This window comes from Osmia bicornis, chromosome 2, assembly GCF_907164935.1.
Source record: "Osmia bicornis bicornis chromosome 2, iOsmBic2.1, whole genome shotgun sequence".
In the NCBI taxonomy this organism is placed as follows: Eukaryota; Metazoa; Arthropoda; class Insecta; order Hymenoptera; family Megachilidae; genus Osmia; species Osmia bicornis.
This window is the reverse complement of record NC_060217.1, coordinates 12,816,214-12,825,165: the sequence shown is the minus strand read 5'-3', so window position 1 is coordinate 12,825,165 and position 8,952 is coordinate 12,816,214.

Here is an 8,952-nt window from a genome sequence, read left to right as displayed (position 1 = left end):
CCACCGTACAAGAGTTGAAAATAAAATTAAAAAATTAATTTTAACCTTCAGTTTTACAAACTTCTGTTTAACGTGACGCGGAGGAGGAAAAATCTTTTTTAACACCCTGTACATAGAGATGGTTAGGCGAACAAGAGGCGGTAGCTGTTTAAACGACAAAAGGGACTTCCGTCTTCTCTCTTTCTCTTCTTCCGGCTAATTTCACGCGAAGATAATTCTTTTCTCTACGTTTTTGGTTTCAGGAAAACATGTTTAGAATATCATTCTAAAGACAGCGAATGCATCGAGGAAAGAAAGATAAAAGAAAGTTTTAGATTGAAAAATGAAGCCATCGTAATCTGACTAATTACAATTACAGCACCATATCGCATGGTGTAACAGAAGAAAATATAAAACAACGATAATTACGAAGCAGGGATTTAATCGTTATTAGTTATAGAAGCAAAGAGTGAAGGCAGGTATTCACGATCGATTCGTGGAATCAGAAGCGTGTCTCGCATAAAGTTTCCGACGTGTTTCCGGTTTCATCGCGCGAGTAGGAAGAAGCAGAAAGAGGGACAGAAAGAGTTAGTAGGTGTAGATAAGTGAACAGAAGAAGGATAACGAATGAACGAGAGAAATAGTGTGTCTTCTGTGCGTGAGTGTGGTGGATGCAAAAAAGGTAGAATGCCATAACATTAGAAGAAAAAGAAAAATGGAAATGATATACGAGAGCCTCATGTGTTTTGTATATGTACCCACTTTGTATAAGATAATCGAGTGAATTATTGCGATCGAAAATAAAGACTATACAAGTTTCACAGTAAAAGAAAAAAAGAAAAAAGAGGAAAGATGCTTGCACATAGAGTGTATCAGCGTTTAACCTTCTTCCTGTTTTTGTTTTTGTTGAAATGTCAAGAGGGTCTAATGAAGATTGATTAGCAAATACCATTCTTTCCTGTTTTCGAGGAAAGATTTGTTGACTTTTTGATACAAGACACACGGTAACTCGTGACAATTTTTCATATATTTTTTGTTTCTTTTAACGTTTCGTATGGCAACCCTCGGTAAGGAAAGTCAATAGGATCTGGCATCTAGTTTTCGATAGGAAACGAGAGCAATGCTTCGTGGCACTGAAACGGTTAAAACTCCACGGGAAGATAGGATGTCTCATTAACTTCGTAATGGTAGATATAACTGTTCCGCTTCCTCCGCGTCGGCCAGATCGGTCAGTTTGAAATCTAATTAACGAACGAACTCTGAGACGAAGCTCCTCTGTGTCGTCGTTTTGTAGCGGCGCACAGGAAATGGTCTGTGCGCTTAACTTGTTACATAGTAGAAGGAGAAACAAGTTCGAAACGCTTAGATAATTCCTTTGCAATCGTCAACTCCTCGTTGCTCCTTCTACGATAAAATTTATTTTTCTTTGGAAAATTTCTCGTGAAATTTTTCAATGCTTCTTAGATTTACACGCGCGCTTGCAATTCAAGCTCTATCGTCTGTCTGACTCTAAGAAAAGGTATTAAAATGTTATATAAAATGTATAGATGTTTGTAACGTTGTAAAACCGCATGAACTTTCTGGGGCAGCTAATACATAGGCGTCTTGGACGTGGCTGGTCGAACCGGGACTTATGTAAGTCGTTTAATCGGTTTACCGATGTGCTCGCCTCTGCACGCGTTTACTACACGCTCACGTGTGCGAGTAAGCGTAAGTGTGCGCGCTCATTTCCTCCAACTACCTTTCCTCTTCCCTTCTACCCTCTCCTCAAGCCATCCTCGCGCCGATACCACTCGCTCGCCACAGTCATCGATACTGCTCGTTATAGCTATCGAAAGATTCAAACAAACTGCTTGTTCGATCAAATTATCAAATGAAAATTAATCGTATTTCAATTTACTTGAATCTTCTGAAAAGCACCGATGATCATTGCCACGAAGCATCAATATTCTATTCATTTTCCAATGTGGAACTATCAAATACCGAATAATTATTATTGCAATGTAAACGCGTTGATATTTTGTTTCGCAACTTTTACTGTAAGTACATTTGTAATTATCTTGAGCGTAATTATTCACTTTTGTCCGAAATGTTAAATCGCAATATTTTCTTCTGTATTATTAAGATATGTAAATAGTCGGTTCAAATCTTTTGCTAATACGAGTCAGAAAATATGTCGTGTCCTTGCTGGGAGCAACCGAGAGCAGCAAGTCGGCACGCCAAGCGGCGCTCAATGAACACACGTCATTTCGAGTCATTCATGCATCTGCAGGTTGTCCTCGCGCCTCTATACGCAACACACGTGGCTGCGTGTGAGTTAGCGATGGGAATGATGACCTCGTGTAAACCACTCTATCGACACTTACGTAGAAAGTACATCAACACTTTTCATTTTTATTTCACTCTTACCATTACTCCCGTTTATTGCACTTTGATAACACAGCGCATGGTTTCGTTGAAGCTACGAAATCGGGTCAATTTCAGCTTAACTGTTAATTATTTTTGCTATTAGTAGAAAAGGTTATAATAATTATTATTACTAAAGATTTTGAAAAATTATTGCAGTGAATCGAGCGTCGGTACTACCGTATTACTATGTACTCTCTTATCAATAATTACGGTACGGTATTACGTATCGTCGCTTGCCAAGTATTATATAATTTGTTTTTCCTGAAATTTTGTCATTAGCAGTGTATTTATAAACCTCGTTAAGCTGGACTAGTACGATGTGTTTCGTAGCTGTTTTGTTTGCTCGTTTCACTTCCGAGAAATCATTATACTTAATTCGTACATTTCATTCTGCTGTAAATATTTGATTTTTGATAAGTCGTTACGGTATTTCAGTTATTTTTTCAGTCACTGTTTTCTTTGCAAATTGATTTAACAATCAAACTGCTAAAAATTACCCGAAATACGTAATTGATATAATGAAATTACTGAAAAATTTCCGAGACAAGTCACTTCCAAGAATACTCATCACCACTAATAGAATTAATTACAAGATCTCACGTTTCTGAAACCTCATTAATCGACACTATCAAGTTTCTAAGAATTTCCAAAAGTTCCACAAGTTTCTATTAATAATCTTCAACGAAAGGAAAAAATGAAAATTCTAAAAAAATTGATGAAAGAATGTCTATCGAGCGTCCTTCGGTGTAAATGGGTGCGAGTATTTCTTGTTGGTAGAATTGAATGAAGGTCAGTCGAAAAGACAAGAGAGAAGGAAGAAAGGGAGAGAAATGTGTCGTTAGTATGTCGTAGGTTACAAATCGTCGAGTCGAGGGAAGCGTAAACAGCCGTAAGGTTAAACGGGCGTGCACACTTTAAGTGCATTAATGAACGCGCTTAAGATACGCGGCGTGCCGCCGTTTAAATATAGGCTAAAACCAGTGTTTCTCAGCCTGTTCGTTAAATAAAGCCTATTTAGATCCGTCCAAGACATTTGCGTCATGGCTACATATCCTCGATGGTGTTTGCTTGCCCTGTAAACGTGATATCGTGAGAACGAAATTAGCCTCCCTTCCTTCTTCAGACATTTTTCTTGCCTACCAATTACTTTTATCTTTCCAATTGTAACAACGATAAGTAAGTAAAGTAGATTTCACGGATTTCCAGGAAAAAGAAAATTTCTCTGTGTCCGGTTATTGTACCTGCATTTGCATGCGCTCGCAATGGAACGATTACCAAAGAGAACGGAACAGGTCGACGTCAAAGTGTAACGGGTAGACGTGAAACGAGAAACGAACAACAATGTAGAGCAAATAAACGGAAGCAGAGTAAAATGGCGAAAAACGAGGGTAACTTTCGCCGTTTTAAAGCGTGTTGCATGCTCGATATCGCGCGAGCCTCTTAGTTAATTAGACAATTAACCCTTGCAACCGTTCAACACTAATGGCGAAGAAAATGGTCATCCACAGAGACGAATGTTCTCTTGTTCTCTTAACCTTTTATGCAAACGTGTTACTTAAGAGTAACGCATCATGTTTCAAAAAAGAATAATCAACACACGTTGCGATAGACTGGAATTATTTCAACGGAATCATGCAAATGGGTTAATGGGATAGTTACATTTCGTTAATGAAACGGTGAAACTGACGCGTGTTCATTGAATGGCGGATAGAAATACGCGAGGATGTACTATTATCACGCTAGGAAAGGTGATCATCGAATGTAAAAGGGGAAAGGGGGGATTCCAGCGTCAGAACGAGAAGAAGGGAGAGGTAGGACGAAGCGTTTCCACACCGGATATCCTCTTGAGGGAAGTGGTGCACGCGAGTCGCCTCGCCACGCCCGCACTTATATATTATTATAATACATCATCGTTTATATCGCATCGGTGACAAAATGAAATAATGAAAGACATGGAAACGTTATTGTGTACCGCGCTAGATGCGTACGGCTATTTCTACTATGTCAATTAACGTGTTAATTGGATTTGTCCTTTACGTGACATTAACAGCAAAGTCATTCTACTTCGTTATCTAGTTTGCTTATCAATTGCATCTCCGACCGAAGGAAGTTCTATCGCGTAGAAAATATATCAGTATCAGGATCGACTTGAATGAGAACGGGTTTTCATTCATTTTTTCTTTTTATAACTGATTCTTGATAGCGTTGAAAATGATCGGAAGATATAATTTAATAGAAGCAGGTATTCTGATACTTGATGGATTAGATAGAAATTTGATTTAGATTTCAATCTTTTCCGTTTTCATTCTTGTAAATCGCCTGATCTTTTATTAACAACAGCTACGTATCTTAGACACAGAATGATTGAAATTTTTATTTTTATATAAATTTCACAATTTTGATCGATACGATCTTAACTTGAATTTTTTTAAATTTTTATTAAATTTGCAGTTGTAATCAATGTATCCGGTGTACAGGCAAACAGCAAACATTTCCACGAAACGAACGCTTCATGGAAACCTTGAATGTTCCTTAGACGGGTGTTTGCATGCATAGAAATCAGCCATACCAATTGAATCTACTTAATCGTGTTTAATTTTTTTTTTTGCAATTTTCAATTCATTTTCTACTCCCTTCGTGTTGTAATTGATAAACTTTAAATTCATTGAAAAATGTTATTCGCGAATTAATCACGCTTTTAACGCGCACGCTTCTCGCATTCGAGATTAGAACAGTAGCATTTTTACGCGAAAACCGGTTTCCATGTACTTACTACCTCTAGCTAAGCTCCTCGCCAACGATTCATTTCATAAAATCAATTTAATCCTTTTTACCATTTTTTTTTTCTTTAAAGAAAAAGGAAACAACAAGTGGAGAAGATATTTGATAAAAATCGGAGGGAGAAAATAGTCGTAATGCGACAAATCTCGAAAGCGTCCACGGAGGAAGAGAGTACGACATGATGCAACTCGGTGTATTTATGGTAATTTTATTTGCAGGAGCCTCGTCGATTTATCTTGACAATATTCCGCTTGTGATTCGAAACTTGCGTGTCCGATTAATACCCGAACTGCCTGGGTGCCCGGCTGCCTCCCTACGGGACAGAGACGGCCAGTCTGGAAATGAGAAGGACAGGTTCGGTTTATGCTCACTGTCTGGCGTACAACGGGAGAGTGGGAGGAGGAACACGCACACACGGCCGCATAAATAACGTGGCACAGGCACAGAGTTACGGTGCGACTTACGTGTAAACGAATCGAGCGAGATGAAACGTGTGCGACAAGGACGCACCGACTGATGGTGTAATAAGAACGACAAGGACGAAAGAGGATGTAGTCGGCGGACATTTACGAAGAGAACCGAGTATCCCCGACATGTGGGAGAACCCGTAGTACACAGAGGGGTATCGGTTTTACGACGTTCGATCACCTGAACGAAGATTTTTCAAGCATTGTGGAGCAGCCAGAGAATACGAATGCAACCAACGTCATTCTCTTTGATGAATAAATCATTCGAACTACATAATTCCATCGGGAACGTTAACCTCTCGCAAATCTTACAAGATATTAATTACAATTTTATTTTTATATCAGTATGTACTCGCATGTATTATCGCGTTCGTCGTATCGCGATTGCACGAGGAATGAAAATAAAAAAGTACGTTTCGATAATCGATAAGATGAAGAGGGAGAGAGGAATCGTGCGGGGGTATCAAGGATTACAAGTCGTATACAGCGTATAGAAAAGTTTGTGGAAAGTACGTGGGACCTGGATGCACAGAAGCAGCCCTGGTCGCACAATACGAGCATGAATGAAGTATCGCGTCTGGCTCGCGGGGTACGGTACACTGTGGCGAAGCAGGGTGAAACGTAAAGGGGGATCGCAGGCGTCACGGTGCTTTCGTGGCGGTGAGGTTGCGACCGAATGTATGTATTCGCGTTTACGTGTATACGATCACGCGAGTATAAGTGAGCGCGCGCATATGCAACTTTCGGTATGATCGAGTGCGCATGCGCGTTGTGCGCACCCCACCCACAGAAAGACAGGCCGCTGCTTTGCTGTTTGTAACAAGCAGAGAGTCTAGAACGCCACACCAGCGTCGAGCGCAGCCGGTCTCGGCTCGAAACGAGAGACGTCTGCTCCTGCTGTGAAAACGAACGGTATATTAAACCACGCTATTCAGATAAATAAAAGAACGTACCGTACGCGGAATAGACAGGAAGAAGAAAGAAAACGGGGAAATGAACCGTGAGTGAACGCGTGCGCGTTATTAGATTCTGTCTCTGGCAAACACGCGAGACGTGGTTTTCGTAAGAATCGTACAGTGCGAGAGAATCGAGGGAAAAAAAGAGAAAAATGTTGACCGTTTGCTCGAGAATTGGTGTTGTATGACGTGTTTATCCGGTTCGTTGCGTCTCGACTGTGTTGCGATATTCCGAGGAAAGCACGATGTGTACGTCGCGATCGAGTGGGTGCGATCGAAAGTGACAAAAAGAGGGATATCGATGGATACGAGATTTCGAGATCGATTCGACTGTCGACCGGTACGACGACACGGACGAACGTGAAAGAAACGAGCAACAGAATAAGAAGAAGAGGAAGAAGAAGAAGAAGAAGAAGAAGAAGAAGAAGAAGAAGAAGAAGAGAGGTTAGAGTGAACGAAGAAGAGGAAAGATTATGTTCTATACGTGAGCTTGCAGAAATACATCTTAGGCGAGAGAAAAAAGGGTAGCGAGAGGAGGGCGAGTAGAAAAGAAGAGGAGAGCAAGAGGAAAAAGACAAGAAAATAGAGAACGTGTTGAGTGGTGGCCCCGCGGGCCGGATAGTACGTGCCTGAGCTGCGCTCGCACGATCTACACCGGCATGGCCGCCGAGGCCAGCTGAACTTTTTCTTCTCTCTCTTGCACTAAGATCGTTGCTCCCACCCTCTTTATCTATCTTTCTTCCTCCCTTCCTTCTTTCCTGCCTCGTTTCTCTCTTCGTCTCTTCGTTCGCGCTCACTACCCCTCCTCTTCCACCATAGCAGTCCCGTCGTTTCGTCTCTTTTTTCTTCCTTCCATCCAACTCGTTCCGATTCTCTTTCTCTGCCGTTCTGCTTAACGCGAGAGAGGACCGTGCGCCACGAATACCCAGCCTCCGTGTGTGCGTACCTCCTTTCCATGTATACGTGGTGTGTGCAGTGTGCGCACAGTTTGCCAGCCATCGCGGGGAAATCGAGCGGAGGCTTGCCATTCGAGAAAACCAGTGAACGCAAGCAGCAAACCCCTTTACGCTGCTACTTAACCGCAGACACGCTCGCGAGATCCGATGCAGGAGTAACTCGTACCACCGAGTAGAAAAGCGTGGATCGTGAGAAAATAAATACAGACTATCTTTGATGAATCGCAGGAAGTAGTAACCGTGCCGCGAGACAATCGAAAGAGTGTATGTACACGAGAGAAGTGATAAATAGACGTTATCAAGGACTGTTAAAAAAGAGTGTCAATCGCGAAGGATAAGGGCGACGAGGAGGATCGTGACGCACCTGTCGGGCATCGTAGTCGCGGGGTGCTGCTGGCAGTGACAGAGTGTACCAGTGTCTCGTGCACCGGGAAACAGAAGACGGAAGAATAAAGGAGAAGCATCGATCGAAGTTTACGGACACGAAGGATAAACGAATCGAGGAAGAGGAAAAGAAGGATGCGCGAGAAGGAGAATACCAGCGAGAGCCTCCTACTCGTTGCTTTTCCACGGAGAGCAGTACTGTTGTTCGAGGTGCGAGCCGCGTGACACGAATGCGAGAGTGCGAGAGAAAGGAGAGCCAAGAACGAGGGAAAAAGAGAGAAAGGAAGATCTACCGAAGAGCTAAAGGCATATCCGGCCGTGGCATGTGTGCCGGACAAGGACAGAGCGAAGTGGCTATTTCTGTGGAGCATAGGGGGCCGCCCGTATAAAATAAGCAGTGAATGAAGGAGCCTGTTTACTGGCAGACGGCCTACGCGAGATTCACTCCGGCTCTCTTTCTCTCGCGCTCTCTCTCTCTCTCGTCCGCACGCGCTAATCGCCGTTCTCTCGTGCCTTCTCTTTCTCCGATTCTCGCTCTCGCTCGACTACGCATCCTGTAGCGGACAGAGAGAGAGAAAAGAAAAAGAGACGAGAGTAGCGCATCGTTGCCACGAGAGAGAGCCGTGCGTGTTCGCCAGTGTGCGAGAAGAATCCCGCGCAGTGTGTTCACCGATCTTGTCCTTCTGTCTCGTCTCGGGTCCGACTCTTCTCGACTCGACTCGACTCGGCTCGGCTCGACTCGATTCGATTCGACTCGCTTCGTCTCGCCACACCTCGCCTTGCCTCACCTTTCCCTGCTACTCAACCCTTTGGCTCTCCTCGCCGATCTGTCCCCCTCAACCGCCAACACTTCAACTCTTCGCAACTTCTTACTCCTTACTCCTTACTCCTTACGCCTTACGCCTTACGCCTTACACCATTCTTCCTCTCTCCGCGAGTCTCTTTACCTCGCTTCACCTCGTCTCGTTTCGCCTCGCCTCGCCACGCCTCGGCTAACTCCGCCCCTCCTCGTCTCTCCTC